Source organism: Oenanthe melanoleuca, chromosome 2 (assembly GCF_029582105.1).
Source record: "Oenanthe melanoleuca isolate GR-GAL-2019-014 chromosome 2, OMel1.0, whole genome shotgun sequence".
NCBI lineage: Eukaryota > Metazoa > Chordata > Aves > Passeriformes > Muscicapidae > Oenanthe > Oenanthe melanoleuca.
Genome location: NC_079335.1, coordinates 97,658,938 through 97,684,632, shown reverse-complemented (window position 1 = coordinate 97,684,632; position 25,695 = coordinate 97,658,938). Strand labels below are relative to the sequence as shown.

General features: G+C 41.1%; 1 protein-coding gene across 1 annotated transcript in view; it reads right to left on the bottom strand.

The window, feature by feature from the left end:
- The window catches only part of VOPP1 (VOPP1 WW domain binding protein), a 61,320-nt gene that overhangs the window by 18,400 nt on the left and 17,225 nt on the right, over positions 1–25,695 (bottom strand). The gene's annotated exons all lie outside the window — the stretch shown is intronic.

Genomic DNA, 25,695 nt, shown 5'->3' with positions numbered 1-25,695 from the left:
TTTTAGCCCCTTATGAGACCTCCAAGGCACAAGCAACTTGATGATACTACACATATGCCTATACAGTAAATTCAGTTACAGGGAATTATTAATCTTTCTGGAACTGTGTGACACGCGGAGCCAGGCTCAGGAAGGAACAGAATGGAGAACTATCTATCCCATCTCCTCTTCCTACATTTGAAATGTCTCAAGTGCTCATTGAAGTAGTGGGGAAAGGAAACTGATTTATGCAACTCCAGGGTATCTCTCTCTGCGGATTGCTGGAGTATCCCTGCAAAAGGATGGCGAGAGGCGTTTTCTTGGGATGTGTGTGCCAGCGGCGTGAGGAGCGCTCATCCTTACGAGCACTGCCAGAGCACAGGCAGCTCCAACAAGAGCAGCCCCTAATAAAGAAAACCAGATGTCAAGCTCAAGCTCTACACAATGCACAAAATATTTCTGTGTCTCCCACTGACATCACTAGCACGAAATGCCATTTCACAGCAGACACAGCTCCAGCAGCTCCCCCGCAAGCTGTGTGATCCCATTGCACGTGGACAGGGCATTGCGGGACACCCACTGCAGGGCAGCCAGGAATATCTGGGGTTTTAACAACAATTCCCTCTGCTGCTCACACCTGACACCTGAGGACAGGGAGCCCCTGGCACACTGCCGGTGTTTGGATCATTCTTCATGTTCACTTGGCAGCTCACCTTTAAATAATAGCTCATTTAAGTTTATTAGCCTTCCCAAATCCCAGAATACTAAATGAATCCAGTTAAGACAAAGACAAAGTGGTTTTAGATCCTTGACTCTCACTCTTCATGAATAAAAAAGGCTGCAAACTCTTTAATGAGTGTCTGATGAGCTAAATCACAGACAGATCAATTACAGTCTCTGAAGACAAACTGCTGTGGATTAAATTGTTATGAGTGGTACAGGAGATTGGGGGAGGAGGAGAAGATGCTTTTGATGCATGTGATCAGGCCTTTTTCCAGTAACACAACAGGCTCACACGAGTCTTTGAGATGCACAAGCTTTAGCTTATACTGGAAAGACCAGTCCTCTCTCCCTAGGATAAATACAGCAGAAACCTTGTTCCCCTCTCAAATTTATGCCACAGTCCAGGCAGTAAATTCAGGAGGACTCCTTAGCTTCTGTTGAAGCAAGTGGTGTTCACAGATCCATCTCTGAATTGACCCTATGCTGCCTTTCTCCCTCCTCCTTCAAAGCTTCCAACTTTTTAACCCTTCCTTCAAAATATTTTCACCAGCTGGCTTTTCCTCTTACTCTGAAATTAGATATATGTCAAGTTTCTCTCCAGAACACCATGCAAACCTATATGCATTGAAAAACCCAGTAGGCATGCTGCCAAGTCATCGAGAAATATTTTGGCTCTTCAATTTGAAGGCTGTAGATCAGCAGACATTGGCTAAAATTCCAGTGCCTGCAGGTCAACCCCCTGGGAAGCCTCATTTCAGAGTACAGCTTGGGGTGTGCACTGCCATTAAATGTTTTTCCTTCTTGCTTCTCAGCCAGTATGAGTCACCATTTACCTCAACAGCCTTGAAGCCTTTTGTCAGTCTCAAGGATTTTAATCGATGTTTTCCCAGAAATGTTTCTGAGCACATGGAGCCTGCATACCCTTTGTAAGTGTAAAGCAGACATTTATATTCAGCACTCTCCCCCCATATTTTAATCTGCTTTACAAGTCCTAAAATGAATTGGGAAGATTCCACCTTCCAACATCTCCCTAACTGTAGGATTTCTGTTTCTGCCTCTAAATAACACTCTTTTTCAGACAGCCAATATGCTTACTGCTGTCACAAGAAAGGCTCCAGCCTGGAAAGTTCCTTCCAGCTTACAGGGCTTAGATACCTGCACTAAACATCCTTTGGTGCCCAGATTTAGTTTTAAATTGGCCCTGGAAGAGCAGGCACCAATCCCAGTTCTGCCTTTTTTTAATATCACAGTGCTATGAATACTGCATGGCAGTTGTTCAGCTCTCCTACATGGGAATCAGGCAAAAAAAGCAAGTGGACCTCAAATGTGAGCAGCAGAGCCAAATCTGATCCACATGACATGTCAGACAGATTTACACGCACAAGGGCAAACCGCCGAGCTCCCTGCTCAGTTACACTCCCACTCATCTCCATGGCAACTTTACTCCAGTAAAGCCTGACACAAAGCAGGCGGCACAACCACCCTCTCCACTGCTGGTGAGCAGCCTTCGCAGGAATCCGCTGCTGAGAATAACTCCAGAATGTCATTGCCTCCAAGGATCTGAGTGCCTGTAGCACTCGGGCACCAGAGACATGAACGGGGCTCAGGGTGCAGATTAGCTTTCCCCACCCCACATAGATCCTCTGAAGAAGGCTATGATAATCCACACTTGCCAAGATCCAAATTATTCTTCTGAGTGGTACTGGCCTCAATAGCTAAGCTGGTGGAGAGCCACAGTAAGAGTAAGAGGAGAGTATGAGTAAGAGTATGCCATCAACATCAGGCTCTCAGCCTTTGGAAAGCAATGTCCTTGTAGTTGTTTGAGACTATTAAACCCTCAAGAAAGCACAGCTGGCAGGAACTCGCTGCAGCCCACAAACCAGATGCAAAGGGAAGATTAGTCATATTGCTGCAATACAATAGGACCTCACACATCAGGATGGGTGCCCACTCTGCCAGCTCCCATAAGAAGACAGGCTGTATCTCAGACTTTCTAACAAGCATTCATTCATGTATTTAAAAAGCCATTTACCCATTCACTAATAGCCAAAACAGTCTGTCTATGGTTTTAAAACTAAGATTAGGTACAGCTCTACTGATACTTCCAGCCTTTCTAGGGAAAGAACTCTGCATATTTCTCTTGTAAAATTCTCCTATCTATGCCCTTTAAGATTTTGGCACAGCTGTAAAATATAAATATGAGAGTACATACATTTTAAAAATAAATTATGCAGGTCTAATTGGGTGTGCATATGTAATCTTTAGAGAATTAATGGTATGTGAATTAGCCAGATGCTTGAATACATTCCTTGAGTTTGCAAAGAAAAGAAGAGAAAGAGAAAAAGCACAAGACTTGGTTTTTTTGTCTGATTTTAAATGAATCTGCCTGTGTCTTGTAGCCTGTTTCCACTGCAAGACTGTAACAATGTGAATTGCAAGCTGTCCTTTTCTGTAGCCTCTAAATTATTTCAGATTTCCTTTAAAAAAGAAAACCTGCTTTTGCCAAAGATTGATATTGCAAATGTTACGGCTGCTAGTAAGAACAATGAGAAATAGGAGTTACTGAAACATTAGCCAAAGACTGGTTTTGATCACACCATAAAATGCAGAATACAAAATGCACATGTAGGCACATGGTGTGGGGGATGCTAGAGCACGCAGCCTGCTCACTGAATGTCGGGTGGTACTCCACAGATAGGCTTTGCAGGATTTGCAGATATACTATCTCCAGCAGGAATATCCTCCACATTGCACATCATTATCTCTCAGTCCAAAGGACAAGGAAAAGAAATAGATCTGATCAATTAATTACTCTTTGTAATCAAGGGATTCACAGCCAGTGCCTTCAATGAAGGTTTGGAAATTAATAACATAAAAGGAAATAAAGCCTCATATGCATATTCCAGTATGAGTACAGTCCATTTTTGTTATGGGTACCAATGAAAACAGCAGCCTGCTGTGGACAGACGTGCCTGTGGAGGGCAGATGGAGGGCAATTGCTATCTGTATGCTGAAGGGACATCCAGAGCGAGTTTGTGACATCTGCTCAAAGCCAGATTCTGTAGGAGGCATGGGGCTGCTGTCAGTCAGAAGGCCAATGAAAACCTACCAGATACCAGCAACTGAGGGGGAGCCTTTCTCTTCTATTATGGATCTATAAGGATCCAAGGTAGATTCAGAAGAACAAAAACAGGTATTTAACAGTGACCTGCCATACTGATATGATAGAAATGGCTCCTGGTATTTTGGGATGACCTGCTTAATGGCTGTAACCTCCCACTTAGCTGGGTATATGCTAGACATTAGTAGCGTTCAAGATGATCCACATGCCCAGTCCTTGTGGCTACAGCCTCTGAGGCTCTGCTCAGATTAATACATAGATGAACAGGAAGAAGTATCTTTGACATCTTAAACATCTTATTGTTTCTAAGCATCACACAGTCTTATTCCATCACAGAGACAGAACTCTGTCTTCCATACTGTTGGATCAAACTAGTAACTGAGAAAATGGGAAGGACAACACCTTTCTCACCATATGGCTCAACAGCATCTGAAAAACAACTGTCTATACCTGCTGCCTCTCTTACAGAAGGCCACTTGCAAAATTCAGATCTTTCCTGGTTTTATTGGTCACTGCACCTGGCAAATATTTGATGAAGCCCAGACAAAATGAAGATAAAGTCTATGGTGCAACTCCAGACTAAATAAGCAGTTCCAGAAGGCACATTAGTGGCTACGAATCACAATGTTTTATGGGATCTGACCTTTAAAACTGCATCAGTTTTCAGAACACTATCCCTTTCAGTGCCTAGACAAGAGCTGAAAACATTATGAGATACAAGCTGGGCTGAATCAGAAGGACTTCTGTGTGCTGAAAGTTTGAAAGACTGTATTTGCAGGCACAAGAATATGAGGCATCCTGTTCTTCCATTGCCAAGAAAAGGGCAAATTATCCATTAGAGACAGCATATCCTGAATCTGGAAAGTACAGCCTAAGGGTGAGAACAGTTTGCTAGAGAAAACACATTTGGTTTTAACCTTGCCTGAATCCATCAAAATTCATCCCTACTTCTTCCCTGGTGATGCTAACAGCTGAGGGTGAAAGTAGCCCATCTTCAAAACTATTCTAAGACACTGAACTTGGAAGCCATGTTACCAGTGATTTCAACATATATCCTTGTTGCAAAAGACAGAAGCAACTTTTACTAAATCTCAGGATTATGTTAAGGTATTTTTATTTAATGAAGTAATGAGAACACAGCAGGAAGCTCATATATAAAAGGATGACAATCCTTTATGAAGCTTTCCCTCTCATTTAATAGTAAATAGAACAAATACTATTTCGGCTATACAACTCTTTCACCAACACCAAGATTACAAAGTCATATAACTCACAGTATAAATAATGATTTTCATATATTTCATAAGGAAATTAAATGGTTTCAGTTAAAACTTTTTGGTTAAGACAATTGGTATTGGTCAGACTTTTTGTCTGTTCTGTAAGAAAGAAGGGAATATTTCTGATAACAGGATTCATAAAAGAAACAACTTTTCCACCTTTAATCAGTGTGAGTTTTGTAACAGTAAAAAATTTCAGCACAAGCATCTAATTTTTATTACTTCTTTTGCTGTTCAGAGAACAAATATTAATTATCATATTTTTATTTAGAATTAATGTGGGTTTATCATTATATAGCTTCCCATCACAAAGCATTATTTTACATTTAGATCTATTAACCTTTCCCACAGAGGAAATACAAATATCCCTTGTGTGCCATTTCATTTCAGGAACCTGACTCATTTATTTGTTTAATTTTTTTTTCTTTTTCTTTTTTTTTTTTGTTTTTTTTTTTTTTTTGGCCATTATGCAGCAAATTGCGAATGCACTTCAGTCCCAGAACAATATCATTTCAATTTAATATAATTCCTTCATCCATATCCGGAGGGTGGGGGAAAAGGAAGAAATAAAAGGCAAAGCAAGGCACCCTTATTTTCCAGAGCCCAGGACAGGAGGGTGCGGGCGCTCAGCACCGCGGACAGCGCCCTCCCGCCCGGCAGTGCCCCAGGCTGGTGCGCCTTCTCCACAGCCCGACCGGGGCAATAAATCATCTGTACAAAACCTCACCCTCACACATCACCGCACTCAGCTCTCAGCTCTCTCTCACCTACTCCTACTAATAGTAGCCACACTTACTAATTATCTCTTTGCATGGTGAGCACTAATATGAGAAATTAATAAGCACAACTACCGTAGAATCACAGAATATTGCAAAAAACTCAGTCCAGGTCCCTACTCTTCACAGGATTACCTAACATTACATCACATGGCTAAGAGCACCATCCAGATGCTCCTTTGACAGGCTTGGTGCCACTACCACTTCTCTAGACAGGCTGTTCCAGTGATCTCAGCAAAGAACCTTTTCCAAACGTCCAATCTGAACTTCTGCCAATGCAGCTTCATTCCATCCCCTCATGTCCTACTGCTGGTCACCAGAGAAAGATTAGCACCTCCCCATCCACTACCCCTCTTGAAGAAGTTATAGACTTCAATGAGATTACCCCTGAGCCTTCTTTTCTCTGTGCTCCACAAAATGAGTGATCCCAGTTACCTCTCAATAAGTCTTGCTCTCAGTGTCTTTCTCCACCTCAGCCACCCTCCTCTTGATGCTCTCCAATAATCTTATGTTCTTCTTATATTGTGGTACCCAAAACTGCACACAGGACTCCAGGTGGAGCCACACCAATGCTGTGTAGAGCAGGACATCAGGCCAGCTCCCCTGGACCAGCTGACAATCCTGTACTTGATGCATCCAGGACACAGTTGGAACTTTTGGCTTCCAGGGCACACTGTTGACTCATATCCAACTTCACATCAACCCAAACCACCATCAGACTGCCTCGGATGGAACAGCTGTACTCAATCTTGTTCAAACTGTTTGGAAAGCATAGTTATGATAGTTGTCATAGTTATGTGAAATACCCAGCTCAGTTCTACATCAGAATGTACAACCAGATGCTTACAAAAGTGCCAAGAGAGCCTTGGTATCAGAGAAGTTTAAGACTTGCCTTACCTTTCTTTAATTTCTGCATCCATGAATGCAGCAATAATTGCTCAAACATAAAAGCTGGGGACTGGGGGTGTCTAAACCTTCCTGGTGAATTGACCTTACACTGCAATGTAAGACCTGCAAGAAAGCATGAGCCATGCCACATACTGAAGGCATTTTCACCCAAGAAAAGCAAAACACACTCAACATTCCAATGGAGTCTCTGTAGCTTCAAGGGGGTAGTGACAGACTTTTTTTGTTTCAATTGCAAGGAAACATGCAATATTTTTCCAACTCCACTTGCAGAGGTTGATCCATTCCAAATGGTACTAGGTGGGTTCCACAGCTCCAAAACTGAATTTAGCTTCTGCAATTACTGTTTCCTTTTTCATGTGCATGGGAAATAAAACTAAGGGTATTATTATTTGCATTCTTTAACTACAGAACAAGTCACATAATAAAACAATCCATAAAGTAGGGTGCATGGGAGGAAGGGTTCACTTGCCAAAAATTGAAAGGAAGACCATGCCAAGAATGAGGACATCCACTATTTCCACACTCAGTCTCTTTATAAGTGAAACAAACCTAAATGAATTTTTTTTAATATAAAATGATTTGGTGACACAATGTTTTTACTTTTATGCCTCTAATGAACACCACGAATACTGACACCAAACCAGCTTTCCTTTGACTGAGAACTAGAAGCTTGGTTCATCTCCAGACTCGACCCTGAGTGGGCACTTTCTGCTGGCAGGAACTGATGCTATTTAGGGTACTATTAAGGGCAAAGTCTAGTTTTAGGTTTCTCCAGTTTTTATCTAAAACTGTGCCAGTCCATGCTGAACTGGTAAATTTGCCTGTTTCCTACATGCATTTCATTCTTCCGCTTTAACACCCCAAGAATGAAAACAGCCTCTAAATCAGCTAGTATTAAAACTCAGGGGCTGTCTTTCATCTACAGAACTAATAAAATCAAAGCAAAGAGAGGCTGAGCAAAAGAAAATGAATTCAGACTCAACTTTCTTAGTCATCCACGGTGAAGAAAGGATCGAGGCACTTAACAGCACTGCAGTACAGATGCTGGTTAGTTAAGTTGTGACAGCCCTTCAAAAGCTGCAGGAAAACAGATTCCTTGGATGATCTCTAGGACATAAGGCAGCTGCTTTGGGAGCTCCCAGGCTCTGTTCTGTTGATGCTATATACCCTCCACATGCTCATTTGCTCCACAGAGAGAGCGTGAGCTGAGAGGACAGAGCGCAGCTGCATAATCACAGAAACTCATGCTCCCCTCCCTAATACCCTTATTTTTCATTCTTGACATTTAATCCAAAGATGCATACCTTCCTCAGATCCTTCTTAGGAGGAGTTATTGGAAAACAAAACTTTTTTTTTTTATTCAACTAAGACTCTTACCACTTTTTTGAAGTATTTATTCCAAAACTGCAAATACTCAAAATGCTTTGTGCTTAGAAGTCCTGAAAACATCTGTAACACTGAAGATATCAAATCCTCAGTCTCAAAAAAAAAAAAATAAATGCAGAGTCCATGACCAATCACACACTCAGTGGTGCACAGAAAAAAAGAAGTCAATAATAATGAAATATTATCTAAGTGCCGTTCCTATTATCTGGAAGGTAAATGCCAAGGCAAGTACTCACCTTGAGGAGGTCATTCTAGAACCCCATTATGTTTAGTGTTAGATTGTTTTGAGGAGCATCTGTTAATTTTAAATCAGATTACACACATCATGTGTATATTAAATTAGCAAGCATTTGAACACAGTGGAGATTAAAGAGGTTACCTTGGAAACATTCTGATATTTGAAAAGCAGTTTCTAAAAAATCCTGGCAAGTGAGACTCCAGGTACTTCTTTGAGGAGAAGCATCTACTTGAATGCATTGTTGGGGGCTTCCCACTTGGTCAACTCCCACCTGCTTAACAGTGAAGTCAGTTATTACCTACACACTTAGATTAACAGCCATCATTACCGTGTCCTTCACATCCTCACAAGGCCACTCAGTCTCTCAAGGGAAAAGCACCGATGTATAATTGATGGTACAAATCCAATCTGATTTATTGACCATACTGGGACTGGAGAAACAGTTCTAAAGGAAACTTTAGTTAATTCATTCCAGCTACATTAGAGTAACTACCTTGAAGTAAATGCTGAAATTCAGATAGCAACACAGCAAAGGCAGGCATGGTCTGGTCTGCAAAGCAGGCTCATCAAACACTGCTGTCGTACAATCATCTCCAAGTTGCAGTCCATAAACACATTTGCTCTGGGACTCATTTACTGGAACACTGGGAGGAGTTTATGGGCTTGGGTTCATCCAAGCTAATAATCACAATTTTTTATTCTTGCACACAGTTTATTAAAGTTCCTACTGATCAGCAGCAAACACATCTCTGTCTCAACCCAACACTCTCCTCATGGGAAGAAACAGCAGAAGAGTTGACTGAATGTAATTTGTATTTGTTTAACAAGTCAACTCAAGCTTTTTGGGAGATGCTGTTTTGTGGCTTTTAGGCAGACTCTCACCAGGTAGACTGAAACATCAATGCCTTTTAATTTAAAATAAGAACCTAAACTGACTCCTATTCAGATTGTGCAATACCATATTGCCATAGCACTAGCATCTGATTATTAAATTCCAGTGAGACAAATCTAACAGCTGTACCTCAGAACTACTTATTTTAGCAGGAAGAAATACTAAGCATTTGTCCTTGGAGTAAGTATTTCCTTTTAAAGGACTAGAACAGCAAAAAAATAGACAACCCTTTCAGGCAAGTAACAATGCCTACTGATGGCAAAGCATTTTTCCAAATGAAGTAACTTCCTACATAAGATTTTAATATTTGCTTTTTTTTTATTAGGAGCCTGAATGTACCTAAACAATAATCTACAAAATCTCAGTCCAATTCCAACATAAACCACTAAAAAAGTGACAAATCTCTTCATTTAAACCAGAAGCACGTGAGTTTAGGCATTTTTCTAAGTGGATAATTTCTTGCTCTGAGTTATTACCTGAGTTCTATCGCACTCAAAATAGCTTATTGGAATAAGAAGAAGAAAAAAATATATTCTTAAAATAACTGTTTAGAAAGAATACTGGATACACATAACCAGACAAATCCACACAACCTCTTTGGTTATGTATAGAAGCCACAACTCAGCTCAAAATCTCCTTTCACCCCTGAAACCACTCACTTCACAACTTGATCAAGGACATGCAGGATGTGGGTAGTTTTTTACATGTCTCCTCTCACTGTGAATCAGTGCATGCCCCTCGTTCAAACATCTGTCCATATACAAGGATTTTTCTGGGACACCATCAAGCTTTCAGCTTCCATTAATAGCAGTTAAAATGCAAATGTCCCAGTTATCACTGCTGGACCTCTTGCTACCACTCTTGTGATCTGTGGTTCACGCAATGTTTTTCTTTTTTCCAGCTTGCAGATGACAGATCATATTTGTATGTTGGGAAGTCACTTGAAAAGACATTAAAAAATTTTGGGATGCTGCAGTGAACTCTGCTCTTTCCTTTGACACAGACAACACAAACATTAAAAATCTTCTTACTAAGGTTATTTCCTCCCAAGAAATATCTGAGGTTACCTCAGGGATGTTCTGCAAGTGAGAAGTGCAAGAATAAGATGAGGCATAAATGAAACATTCACTCTTTTTTAACACATGGCCTACACTCCAAAAATGCTCAAGATCCTTGCCTGGAGGTATTGCTATGGATGGATAATAGCATGAGATATGGCCATAAATGTTTAATTTATAAACCTAGCAGCTAGAAAATTATTCAACTAGACTGAAAGTGCTGAGGATTTTAATAGTGCCTGCCCACACTAAGAGATGGAAATAGCACCAAGAGCTCAGAAACGAGCGCAGACACACTCGCATATTTTGGTCAGTGTTGATAATGTTGCATAAACTGAACTTTGGGAGAAAATTTAATCCCTGTGCATGCAGTAGGCAATTCCAGAGATTTCAAGGGCATTGCTTCTGCTTTCACAGGATATGGCTTGGCTTGCTGCCCCTCTCTTCACAGGCCTGCCAGCTGCTCTTCAAGTGCTGGGCTCATCTCAGAGGGGAAACAGCACTGCAGTACAAAGGCACTAATGCTCCTACATTTCTCCAGGGCAATTCCACTCAGGCAAAGGACCCTTTATACTGAAACTACAAATGCAAGCTTGTGGATGAGAGAGAGAAAGAAAGAAAGAACAGGAGCAGCAGGGCACAGAAGCAAGGAAGACAATGACATACCCAAGAAAACCAGAAAAATATGAAGTGAAATAAAACCTAGGGCTAACTGAAATAAATGGCACTGACTCTGAGCCACAGCCAAGCCTTCTTCCCAGCATGTTTCCCTACAGGCTTCAGAGGATAGAAACCAACAGGGTGGCAGCCAAAGAAATCACAGAGGTAGTCTGAATTACTTGCCACTATATAGGAAGACAGCATCTTGCAAAGGTAATGATGAAGGGACAACTCCACTGGCTTTGTCATTTTAATACTACAGACAGATACCTGGTGCACCTGCTCTCCATGCAAGGCAGCAGTTCCAATTTTTCACCTACAACTAAGTTTTGTACCTTGAGCCCTTTCTGACACAAAATCATGACACCATGAACTAGCTACAGCTCCTCCTGTGAGTCCAGGGCAGAAATCTTTTTATCATCTCCCAAAGTATAAGGCAAAAAAAAAAATCCTTTTTTGTGTAGTGTGCTTAGCCTCTAATTTGGGAAAGGAAAAGCCTGGCACCTCACCATTGAGAGGTTGCTTCCTTTGGTTCATGTGTGCTATCATTCTTTTTCAATAAGAGATGAAAACTTCTAATAGCTTAAATGCAAGAGTGCTAACCCATGTCAATAAAGCCACGTTCATCTACAAAAGCAAAAGTTATCACCAGTTTAGAGATTCCCAAATTGGACACCAGATACTGAATAAAGGCTCAGTCCTTCAAGTATGTCAGTAGGGCTCCATATACAAAGAAGACTCTTCTTACTATTCACAGTGCACTTGTGTTAGGGGGAACAGGTTCAGCTCTCTCCTAAAATTTTAAGTTACTGAATATGAACAGCAAACCATTGCCTTTATTAATTTCCACTCAAATCCAGAAATATACCAAACCTTATTCAACACTTCTAAAGGAATGCCTATAAACTACCACAGAGGTGTGCAGTCTTCTACAATGATGTCCAGCCTAATAAAAAGATCTCTGGCCACGAGTTAGGTTATGTCACCAGACAAAATAACTGGACCACCTCTCTCTTCAGTTAAAGGTAAAAAATACATCCTTGCTAAATTGTTTTTCAAATATAGAAACAATGCACTTATGCCTGGTTCTTACAGTTGCTCTAATGAGTATCTTCTTGAACTTTCAGGAAGGATAAGGCTCTGCCTTGTCATTCCTGACACATGATCCTGAGACTTATGGGAAGAAATTCAAGCCACTGGGCTCTTGAAGGATACTTAAGAAATCCTGTTTAACAATCATCTTCTAAAGCTTTCCTAGCTTGACTTTAAGACTTAAGACCACCAGAATGGCTGTTGGAGATTGAGGCTTATATCTCTGACCCAGAGCATAAAACATAAATAAAATGGAAAATTGTTTGCTGCCAGCAATCTTCACAAAAGGCTAAGACAGATGCTATTAGTAGCAGGACTTTTAAAGGAGAGGGCTGACTGTGGAAAGTGCCAATTACCTCACCATGCACTGAGGTGCCACTAAAGTCCTCAGAAATTCATAGCAGCAATCACACTAAGGGGCCCACACAGCACCAAGTAAACTGCTAGGCAACACTTGGTACTATTTGTTTTATGGATGCTTTTGTTAGGCAGGGCCTTTTTTTTAATTAAAAACAAAAAATCAGCCTCTTGGGGGATCTATTTTCCTTTCCTCTTCTGACTTCAGCACAAACACACTAGAAAAACTAGAGCCACAGTACAAATAAAAATAGCTGAAGAACTTACATCTGTTGTTAATTTCCAAAGTATTCAACGTTGCCCGTTTAATGATGGAACAATATGCTCCAGTTTCAGTCCTGGCACAAGGCTGTCTGAGCAGCAGGCAGATATTTTAGCTCATGTGAATGCCAGAGGTACGTCAATGACTACAGCAAGTAGAGAAATGGAAGGAGGACAACATGATGTAAACCACTGGATGTCCACACCAAACATTTTCTCCAGCTTTTTGTTTCTCATTTAATGCTATTAGTTGACTCCCCAGCTGGATAGACCAGGCTTGCAGACTTACTAGCATGCTTAGCAGGAAAAAAATGTTCCTAATAAAAATTCATGAAGTGGAGAACATTTTTACAGCTAAAGAGCTGATTTTTCTATTTTAAGTATAGGGTGTTTCTGGTGTGAAATGATTTACACAGGGAGGTTTTGCTCACTTATCTCCCTGAATAAACCAACTTGTCTGTAGTCTGGATGAGTGGATTTCCCGAATTTCATACAGAACAAAGCAATAAAGTACTTGGTATTTGTAGAAAAAAAAAGAAATTAAACAAAACATGCCTCTTAAGCTTGGCAAGGAGAATCTAAATACTAAACCCACTTTTGAAACACTGAAAGATGCAGCAGAAATGCTTTCTTAGTTACACCTCTTGAAGCTCTCCCTTCAGTTGCTAAGCATCTTCTCATGCATACTCACTCACAAACCAGACTGAGCAGAATTAGCAGAGACAATGCCTATAAATTCACACACAACAGCCATAAGAAGAAATGAAGTACAAAAGAAAAATGAAGACTTTACATATAGGAGTAAAATTCAAAGGCTCAGAAGTGACAAGGAAATTCAGAAACAGCTGATTATTCCTGGAAATATAGTTTCCATCTTTGTTTGGCTTCATTTGCCTCATTCCCATGCATAAAGGCACAGTTAGAGGTCATAAAGCTAGAGCATTTAGGAGTTAACATCTAGTGAAAAAAAAAAAATTATCCTCCTCTTATTGAGGAGGATTAATTGCCCACAGACTGAGCAAAATTTAAAACATGGTAAGTAACAGTTTTAAAGAGGAGGGGAAAAATAAATTTTAAAATAAGACAAAGCTTGTAACATTGCCAAGAACCCTCTATTATGCTCAGATATGGTTTTAATCTACTCAAGGAAGGAAAAAAAAGGCCCCAACAATCCAGCCTTGGCCCAACAATCACAAAAGCAAAGGCTCAATCCAACACCCAACACATCAGAGACTAGGGTTCAGACAGCTCCATATAAATAAACTGCCTGGAGAATGTGACTGAAGTGGGGAAGAAAATGGCCTGGTTGGGTTGAAAAGCAGACAGAAATAATAGCTTCATACATAGCCCCGTGCCTTCCTGCAGGTAAAGAACAGGATTAGCTTAAATCCCATTTTGAAAGGCAACTGACAGCACAGATATGGCAAAGCCATCGCTGCTGAGCCCTAAAGGCAGGCAGAGCAGGCACCCAGGGCCAGCAGCACTGTGCTCCTGCCCTCAGCCAAGGGTGGAGAAGGGCAGCCAGCTGGATTTGAGGTCTCCTGCAAAGGAGAGCTTTGCAGAGACTGTGAGAGCTGTGGAGAGATTGCTGGAGACAGCTTGGTGTGCAGCTGTCCTTCAGACTTTTGGGCTCTCCCTGACTTCATCCTGCACACAGAAGGTGTCCCTCCTGATCCCTTCCCCCTGCTGTTTAACAGAGCAAAGCCATACCTCTAGTGTCTACAGAGACAGCAGAGACACAGCTGAACTCATTATTCACATTAGATCCTTGTGCTGGCTGTCCACAGCTCAGCTCCTGCACAAATGGCTGCTCCTGTGACAGATGATATTCACACATAATAGGCCACATCACAGGACAGTAAATGCACCAAGGCACACAGGCACCTATCCAGCCAGGTACAGACCTGCCAGGATAGAGCCCCCAGTTATAAAAGACAGAGCCTTCATTGTCTGAAGCAGGAGTGGCTGCTACTCAGAGGTCCCTGATAGGGATCATTCTCTGAGAAGGTATCAGCTTCCTTTCATTTTCTCTATAAAGAAAGAAAATAGATCACAGAAGTGATTTTATTCAGCTCTTAGATATAGTCTACCAACAGAGTGAGCAACGACCTGGCCACAGAGCAATTGCAAAACTAGATAAAATTAGAGAAACAAGCAAAAATGAGGAAACCTCCAGAAACAGATAATCACACACCTGGCACCACAGCAATGCTCATGCACACACTGCAACATGAAGGTGATGTGTGGAATGGGTGAAACAAGACCCTGTTTATCGCTGAGCCCCAACAAAGCTGTTAATACAGAGAGCTGGCAAGGAGAACTCAGCTGGCATTACACCAGTATGAACACGCACAAGTAATGCTTGTAGGGCAGTTTGGAAACTTAGGGACCAGAGGATGCTCTTCACACTTCAAGCCTAGTCCAGCCAGAAGCTTACAGTGAGATTTCAGGGCTTGCAATTACATCACCAGGTAACTACTAAAGGGCTACTGGGTTTTCTTTTGAGTAGCAGGAGAAGTGGTAGGGAAAAAAAAAAAAAAAAAAAACAGGCAAGAAAATATTCCTTACTGTATATTTTGCAGGGGAAAAGCAAAAATGAAACCCTACACCCAGAATGACTAGATCTGTGAGATGACTCTATGACTTATTCCAGGCACATCCACATGGACTGCTCTTAGAACAGTACAAAATCCATTTAAACAAAAAGAAAAGAAAGAAAACATCATCAGGAGAAATCCTTCACTTTGAAACTGAAATCTGCAAGGCTGTGCAGTGATATACTGTTGAAATCCTTTACATGTTTTTGTGTTGACTTTCTGTAACTCTGTTCAAAGAGAATGAAATATCAAACTTTTTTTTTCTGCAACCATCAGACTACAAAGCTCCCTGCTCATTCATTACAGCAATCATAACCCCTAGACTCTAGCAGCTGATCTTGGCAGAGGAAAGGAAGATCACCAATGTGAGACTGACAACTAAATGGCAAAGATTACTAAAAATAACAAACCCACAATGTACCAAGAGATTAAGGATGATCATTTGGAAATTCTTGTTCTGTTTCAAATTAGCTCTGCAAATTTAAGTCTAGCTATCACAGTAAAGGCATTCTTAATGGGTTAGAAACATCTGCTTTAAACCAAAACAGATAGCAGGAGACTGGGAACAACAGGACAAATGCTTTTCAAAGGATAATACCTTTGAAGAAAGACAAAGATCTGTCAAAAGAAGCAAGAAAATAAGTACATGATGCCAGCACATCAGACTGTGAACTCTCAGATTGCTGCCAATGACACTGATGAACACAAATGAATCAAAGAATAATTAAATTTAAATAATATATACATGCAACCACATCCATCTAGATGATTGGGAGACGTGCTGCAGGGACAGTGAAACAAATCCTAAGAGAGAAACAAGATCTGGACAAGCAGGAAAGGTGATGATGCTGTGCTGCTCATCCACTTCTGCAAAAGCAAAGAGACAGAAAGGAAGAGTCCATATGAACTTACTAAAAGTTCCTTTAGGTTACAGGAGCACAAGAAAGAAGCCTCAGTTCCCTTATTAGACTTAAAGCACAACTACCAGAACATATCACATAACAGAGAGATATGAATCTTTTCTGAGCTCTGTTTTAGGAAAATTTAATCCTCTCTCCTATCCTCTCACTGTCTGTGAGGTCATCTATATCCCTCTTCCAGCATCTGTCTTGCTCTTGCTGATAATAAATTTTAAAATTGCTTTGTTGACCAGATATTTTCAGGAGCACCCATACTCAGTGCACATCTTAGGAAAATTTGAAGTGCTGACAGCTTTTCTTGGAAAAGAATGATCATGACATCTTTAAATTCAGCAAGTAAAATTAAAAAGGTGGGGGTTTTGTTTTCAGCTTTAAAGAAGGAGAACAAAGAAAGAGATCATGAAGAGGGGACCAAAGCTCTCAGAATCTTGTATTGCTTTTGCAGAGATCTCAGGCAAAGCCTAAACATAAAGCACCCAGAAAAGGGGTGCCAGCAGAGCAGAGGTCTTCTGACCTGCCCACCTGGGAGATTTACCAGGCAAGGGGAAGTACCAGGGTGCAGCCACCCTCACAGGCAGCCATGTCTGATAGCAGACCACTGTCTGTCCATGCAGGTACCCAAACACGAGCAGTGCCTTTGTTCATCTGACACAGCAAAACACCAGGATAATATATAAGTAGACAGTATTAGTTTATATCTGTTGAGAGGTGGTAGGCAGTTTTACAATTCCTGCACACTTTGAAATACACAGTACAACAACTCTACAGGCATCCTTCAAGGCACACTGAACAAACCTTAGGTAAACAGAAGGCTCACAGGATTTCTGCTGTTGTTGTTGCTCAGTACAGAAGGCTCCATATGTGGGGCCCCATGAGATGCTCCTTTTCCCACCCCTGACATCCAGTGAGCTAACCACAGGCATTCTAGCAGAGACATCCTGAGGCTCCTTTGGGGACACTCCTGCTCTTCAAAGCCAACACACGTGAGGTATAGTGCTGCAAACATATAATCTGCTAGCATTGCAGGGAGAGAGCATACGAGGTGGCCAGATGAGCCAGTCTCACACATAAAATGCAATACCTATCAGATCTCTGTGCATGCAAGCTAACTGGGAAAGCAGCTCTGGAGCCTAGGCAGCTGCCAGCATTGCTGGAAACACTGCAAAGGATATTTACAGAAGGCAAAGCCAGAATGTAAAACAAATTATGAGAAAGTGCCGACTTGTCAACCTCAAACAAAGAGCTCACAGCAGCCAGTGTGCATATGAGTGGGTCTCTGGATTCACTGGCACTTGGTTGACTTCTTTTCAGAGTAAATTCTTGGATCTGTCACTGTCATTTTCCTTTGTCAAGAGCCAGTAATATTGTTTTGCTAATGGTTTGTGCAGGAGTACTGGAGCCAGCAGCTTGCACACTGGTTGCTTTTATTGGTCTATTAAAATGAAATGAAGCTGATACTAAAGCTTTTATAATCATTTAGGTTACTTTATTATGAGTTCAGGGCAGAAAAGCAACCAATGGTGTGTTACACAACTGAGTAGGCAAAGTACATCTGCCCGTCACTCTAAAGGAGAAATCCATATGGACTGAAGGAAAAATCAACAGAGGGAAGTTGGTTCTCCAGAGTTTCTGCTGGTAGACAGCTGCTTGCTGTACACAGAATCACAGAAAAAAATTAAAAAAAATTAAAAAAAAAAAAAAAAAAAAAAAAAAAAAAAAAAAAAAAAAAAAAAAAAAAAAAGAAAGAAGGAAATAAATTCACCAGGAGCAGAGTTTGACAGAAAGTATGCCAGGATGACTGCTACTGTACATTTATCATTGCCTGCATCCAGAAGCCCATATCAGGAACCAGGACATGACTGCACAATCATTATAGAAAAAGGAAATAGGGACTATCAAAGTATAAAACAACAGAAAGCAAGATGCAAAGAGAGGGTAAAAGCAAACAATGAAGCAATATTTCTTGTCCTGGCAGGAAATGGTCTCAATACAGGCACCTAACTGCTGCCACCTTTTGCAATCATGGCATAGAGTCCACAGCAGGACCTGCAGATAAACAAGGGAGGAAGCTGCAGGTGTTTACTGAAAGCCTTTCACAATGTTTGGGAAAAAGGCAGGACAAAGGAGGCTTATCAAGTATTTCACAGATTTATTTGAAGGCTAGGTTGGATTTTAGGAAGAAAACACTAGGAGCAGGATGACAGAACACAGATGCAAAAAGTCTTATTCTGACTATCTATTTACGTTTTTATCCATGCAGCATCATGAACATCAAGGAAACCATCAGATGTATCAAGGAATCTCACACCAGTTTCTTTTGCAAACAACCAAACTAAACATCACTGTTCATGCCCCTGTGTTTCTGCAAGCCTTCCCTGGAGTGTAAAGAAGTACCATGTACCCATAGTAATTGCACTAGCCTTGCAAGCCTAAATATATTTTAATTTGGGATTTCATTCTCAACAAGTCCTTCCTCACATTCCTACAAGAACAGCAAATTTTATTTTTATTTTAAAAATTTTTATTTTTTACATTCCATCTATACTGTCAAGTTTGCTACTTGATTTTCTGGACCCACATAAATAGAACTTAATTTTAGCATAAGGCTGTCAATAATTTGTCCTCTTTCTTTTTTTTTAAGCACTATCAAGTGACATTCTTAAATTTGTAGAACAATTTTGAAGAGACCTAGGAACTAAAAAGAGAGTTGGTGGTATTATATTATTTTCACAAGAAAACAAAAAGAGTATGCATACCCATGGTTCAAATTGTCAGAATTTAGAGCTGTGGCTGAAGATTACTGTGCTTGAATTTCACATGCCATTCATTCAACTAGCTCAGGCCTAAGGACAGCATTAAACCACTCCTCATTCACATGACATAGAAAGCACAGATCACTGTCTCTCAGAATCAGATGTGCTTAAAACTGCCCTTTAAAAAAAAATTATGACTAACCATCAGCAAAATGTAGGAACATTAAAATGTAGAAAGACCTATGTGAACCAGGCTGCATGCATTTGAATTGAAAAAGAACAGGCAAATCAGAGAAGCAACATGTCTCTGAGACAGCAGCACCCCAAATCCCTGTGGTTTTCCATGAGGAACATGGAAATCATCACAGGCATATGATTTATCAAAAAACCTCTATGTTGATAAACAAACTTCCAGTTATTACAGGTCCACACCTGGAGATCACCTGAAAAAAATGCAACCAACTCACCAAGTAAGATCCCTCGCAGATGAACTTTGATTTGCAGTATTTAATGTAAGACACACTCAAGCATTAGTTGTTAACAGCCCAATGATGTAATCTGATTGGTACAACACAGAACAAAGCATATAATCCAGTTCCTTCACAAGCAGTTTGAGTCCAGACAACCAAATTAATGTTCAAAAGGATCAATTTTTCTTTATTTACAGCCATACTGAAATGGATAAAAATGACAGGGATATGAATGCTAAGAACCTGCAGACAATTTTCAGCTCCCCCTGCATCTCGCCACTGTGACCACAGTGGCACTACTGTGATGACAGGGTTAGATATGGAAGGCAAAATGCAGAGTAGAATGCATCTTGAGGATTTTCCATTCATCTCTGACTCTCCATATACATCCACAAGTGGTCAAATTTGCCTGCCATTTCAAGGGCAGAGCACAATTAAGAAACCTCAACAGCCTGGAAGTCCCAGCTTCATCTTGTGGTCTGTGTCTCGGAATGGGTACCTTTGCCATCTCTCAGTCCAGCTGTGACACTATAACAGATGTTGGTGATATACCATAAAGGCATCAGTGGCTCAGAATGTCCAACAGGGACCAAGTATCAAATTGCACTCCCTCAACAACACAGACTAAAAGATAGAAAACAAGACCAACACCCCACCCTGACTCCCCCCTAACTCCCACATATACCCCCCCACCTCAAACATAATGAAACAAATTCTACTTTCTCTCCTTTGCCTACAACAAAGTTTCATAGGATACAAAACTGAGCCTCTTATATAAAAAACTACTCAGCTCACTGGAAGAGGACCCAGAACAGATATTGGCCATGGTGTTTGGTACACCACTGGAAGACATCACCACAGCAGTGGCAGGACAGCTATATGAAACAAAACTTAATCCTAAACAATAGCTACCATGTAATAAAACTTCCATTATATAATACAGCTCTAAAGAGCCAGTTGTGATGATCAGCAGCCTTTATGCTCATGCTGGAGAAGGGAGCTGAGCATGAGCTGGCTGCAGAAGCAGGACGTGCATTCCAACTGTCTTCTGACAGCTGCACTTATCCACGCTCCTCCAGGCTAAAATCTGTCCATCTCCTCCTACAGGTACACTCCAGCAAGCCTCTGAGCACTGAATTTTGAAAATTCAACTAGACTAGCTTCTCTCAGAGGAGGTGAGCACATAATAATTTCCCCCTTAGCCAGCCCCATCAAAAGCAGTGAAGCTTCAGGAGGCGTGAGTCAATACATGCTTTCCTGGTAGGTTTCATGCTCTTTAGCTCTCTGTGTTGAAAAGTCTTTTACTCCACTAATAATCCCTTGCAGAATAAGGGCAACTAAAAGTCAGTAACACTACTGGAATCCAACTCAAATAAATGAGTTATTTTATTGCAGTTCCTTAAAAGCTTAGAAATTAAAATTAGCTGTCTTTTAAAGATCAGTTTGAGCTCTTTTTCCATACAGGAGGTGAATCCCAAACTTTCAGCAGATACTAGTAACCAATTTTCCCCCTATTTCAAAGTGCACCTCTAAGTCCTTATTTCTGCTTTCCAAAAAGTGCTTGTAGCTAGAGATCAGATGTACAGGGAGGGACAACTACAATGAATAATCAGATGTAGCAGCTGCCTTTCAAGAAGGGTTTAAAAGGTTTGGGAGCCTTCAACTTGGAAAACAGATGCCTGGGTGATGAAGAAGAACAAGGTTGAATGCACAGCTGAATGAGGCCAAGTACAGAACTATTATTTGCCAAGCCCTGTAACAATAGTTTCAATTAGTGTTCCTTTTCCTAGCAGGAAAATCATTTAAGTAGTACTTTTTTACACAGCACATGGACAAAATCTGAAATCTGTTGCCCCAGGAAACTGCAGAAGATGACAGATTCAAAAGGAACTAGACAAATCCAAGGAAGACAGATCCAAACCAGTAATTAAACCCATTAAAAAGGGAGCTACATCCTAATATCTCTGATCCAAGTGGTCCCTATGTTGGGGAGGCATGAAAGGAATGAACAGTGGGCAGTCTTGTGGCCCTTCCTGGCACAGCACCTGCCACCACCCAAGACAGAGTGCAGACACAGATAGACACTTGTCTCACCCATCTCACTTCTTTTAGTCTTGCAGACACCCATATTTCTGAATATACAATTATCAAGAGCTCAATTAATAAATTGTGTGAACAGAACAGTATTTTGTTCTGCAACTGAAGGTGAACAAGGCAAAAGCTTTTATGAAGGTGCAAGAAGAAACATCCTTATAAAGGATAACAAAATCCATTTTTTTAAAGTCCACAAAGAAATACTTGTACTCTTTCAGAAGAATAAGTTCAGAACACTAAGGAGATTTTCAATCTTGATAATCTTGACAAAGTTTTTGAAATAAAACCAGCATAGCAGCAATATATTTTTTTCCTATTTCATATTAAATAAATGAAATATTCATAATTCTGTATAATCACTACTTAATTGAGTTTTAACCACTACCACATATCTGGGGGCAAGCATGAAATATTAATTACCTAAAACCTACACAAGATGTATAAAACATTTCAGACACATGATCTCTGACCTTACAGAGTTTAAGCAGCAAAGCAATCAATCCATCAAAACACCTTCTCCAAATTCATACATGGAAAAGTTATGCAGTATTCAATACTCCATTAAATATTCAGACTTCCTCTGTATCGCTGCAGCCAAAGAATACAAACCCCATCGTTCTGCAGATTTATAAAACCATAAACAACCACAAAGATCATCTTATGTCTGCAAGACACACACCATCCAATTAAACATAAAACCACAAGTAGGAAGAGCATCTCCTCTCACCCCTGCAAATGTCCCACTGAACTTTATGGCCTGAGAACTGGCTAGATGAGGATTTAGAAAGTGCTCCATTTTGACCAACACCTCCCAAAGAGCAATGTAACACATGGATGGGTCTGTATGGTAGCTTACTAAGGGTGCTTTTCATGAAAGCGTCATGGTGAAATGTGCTGAGTTTGGCTGGGGTAGAGTTAATTTTCTTCACAGTAACTAGTTTGGATTTGTGCTGGAAACAATGTTGATAGCACAGGGATGTTTTAATTATTGCTGAGCTGTGCTTACACAGCCTCAAGGCCTTTTCTGCTCCTTGTACCACCACGCCAGTGAAGGCTGGGGGTGCACTAAAAGTTGGGAAGATACAGTCAGGACAACTGATCCTAACAGTCCAAAGGGATGTTCCATATCATATGGTGTCATCATGAGTATATAAAGCTGGGGGAAGAAGGAAAGGGATGTTCAGAGTGATGGTGGTTGTCTTCCCAAGTAACCATTCTGTGTGATGGAGCCCTGATTTCCTGGGGATGGCTGAACACCTGCCAGCCCATGGGAAGTGGTAAAGGTATTCCTCATTTTGCTATGTTTGTGTGCACAACCTTTGGCTTAACTGTTTTTATCTCAACTCATGCTTTTTTCTGACTTCCACCACTCTGATTCCCTTCCTGGGCTGACAGATGACCAGAGCATCGCTGCTGTGCTGGACAGGATGGAATTCCAGTGTGAACTCAAGTCAAAGGGACTGTCACCTGTGGATGAGTGCACATCAGAGCAGAACACTCCAGAGTGCCTGTGGCTGCAGATAAGCCCATGCCAGAGCAGTTACTGTGGCTGTGTTTATGTCTGTGCTGCAGTCCAGAGGGATTGTGGCCAATGGATAAAAGACCATGCTGAAACAGGTGCTTCTGTGCCCGTGGATAAGCCCATGCCACAGCAGGTGTACACATGAAGAAAGTGCAGCTCATAGATAAGGCTCCACTTGGACCAAGTACAATCCTAAGGAACTGCAGTCCCTGGATAAATCCAAGCTGCAGCAGGGTCAAGTTCATTGCACTATTAAACCCTAAGGTCTGGTCCAAAGAGACAAGGGTTGGAGATGGTAATGGAAAATACCTTTAAGTTGCTCTAACCCAGGATTTGAGTTGCATATTATGGGAATTACTACAGCAGAAACCACCTGAACCAACAGAGGACAAGCTTTACAAGAAGCAGTGCAAGTGCAGCAGTGACCTGACCTAAGCTGGTTGTGGTACCCAGTAACTCCACACCATCTCTCCTGTCCTGAGTGCTCCCCATAAGAGATGGAACCCCTAAGTTATGGATTAAATTAACCCAATGTTCATTAAGGGAATGAGATCTACATATTATACCAAAGGATGAGGGTAAAGGGTGGTGGGGGTTAATGAGGATGTATTGGATGGTGTGGGACCTGAGCACAATGCAAATGGGATGGAATCAGCAGTACAGAATGTGCTGGTTTTAGCTGGGGTAGCATTCATTTGATTCACAGTAACTAGTAGGGGGCTATGATTGAGATTTGGGCTGAAAACACTGATAACACTGGAATATTTTAGTTATTGCTGAGCAGTGCCAAGGCCTTTTCTGTGCCTCACACTGCCCCACCAGGGAGGATTCTGGGGTGCAAAAGAAGCTGGGAGGGGACACTGCCAGGACAGCTGACTGCAAGGGACCAAAGGCATATTCCATACTATATGGTGTCATGCTCAGAATGTCAGGCGTGGGAAGAAGGCGGAAAAGAAGATATTCAGAGTGATGGTATTTATCACCCAAGTAACTTTTATGTGTGATGGAACCTGGGGGTAGCTAAACACCTGCCTGACCAGGGGAAGCAGTGAATAAATTCCTTGCTTTGCTTTCCCCATTAAGCTGTCTTTATCTCAACCCAGGAGTTTACTAGCTTTTACCCTTCAGATTCTCTTCCCCATCCCACCAGGAGAGGTGAACAAGCAGCTGTGTGGTGTTTAGTTGCCAACTTGGGTTGAACCATGGCATGAAACACAAAATACATTTTGTGGCTTTCAGACAAAAACTTCTGAAGATACTTCTCATTTATAACATTTTCTGACAAATTTAGACAAGCATCTGGAAAACCACAGTGAATCTGTAATTTCTAGATAACACTGTGAGTGAACTTTGTTTGGAGCTACAATTCATTTGAAGACAAATCTCTGATTAAAGCTGCATGCATTTAAATAGAACTTGCTTATTTCTTGCAAAGTTATGTACCCAGGTCCCAGAATCAAGGTGCAGGAGGAAGAGGATAGCCCAGCTCTGGCAAATGATGGAGGAGAGTTTAACACTATGCAATGGCAATTCCCGTGGGTCCTTAGGGTACAATGCCAACTGTATCACAGGTCAAGCACTGCCTAAGGCTTTTCAGGCCCAGAGGAAAGTAGATGTGATCAAGGCCATTAAACAAAGTGGGGAAAAAAAATCAAAGAAGTCGATGTTTCTCAACAGAGGGAATGAAATTGATACCCAAATCTTTTTACTTTTATAAAACAAGGTTTTATTAAAGGCCTTAAGTTCATCAGCTAAAAAAACACCCTCCCAACTATGAAACAGCATAGACTGAAAGAGGACCCCCAGCCCATAGTCAGAGTGAGCATTGTTTGATGTGAGAACCAGCATGTTACAAGAGGTAATTCTGTGGTACTTGGTCATGGCCCTTAGTACCAGTAAAAGGATATCAGAGATCCTCACCTCTGATAATGGTAGCATCTGCTCAATTCAATCTATTGAAACCTGTCTTTCCTATGGCTTTTAACCCATGGCTTTAACCCACAGCTTCCAAGACTAGCTATGAATAGAAGTTATAATTTCTCAAACTAAAAGAAGAATATGGGGCAAAAATCACAAAGAAACATGCCTGTGCCTGACAGCAGAGCCAACAGCAGAACCCCACTTTCCTAAGTGACACTGCCCTTAGCCATGAGGCTGTACTTTTATACTATTTCCTATAGAGTACAGTAGATCACACTGGAAGGAAAAATATCTTCAAATATATGAAATCATGAATGAGGAAACTAATTATTTCTAACATAAGCTCTAAAGAAGTAACTTTTTTCCCCCAGGTTCTTCTGTACCAAACAGAAAGTCATCCCCATCACCAGGATTCATTATTAACTTTGCCAACAGCCTTATCTGAGGGGCAGAGCTCTGAGGAGGTGGGGAGCTTGGGCTGTGTATCCACCCACAGATGTATTCCCTCCAGGCCAGGTCTGAGGCTCATTTGCAAGGCACGCATGTAGGCAGCTTGTTTCAAGACTGCCTGATAGCAGAACAGAGAATTCTTGGGGGACATTGTAAAATCCAGCACTATTTATACGCATAAAATTGTGATCACAGGCTCAAGATGCAGGGTTTCCTCCAAGCTTAAATCCACAGTGTGCA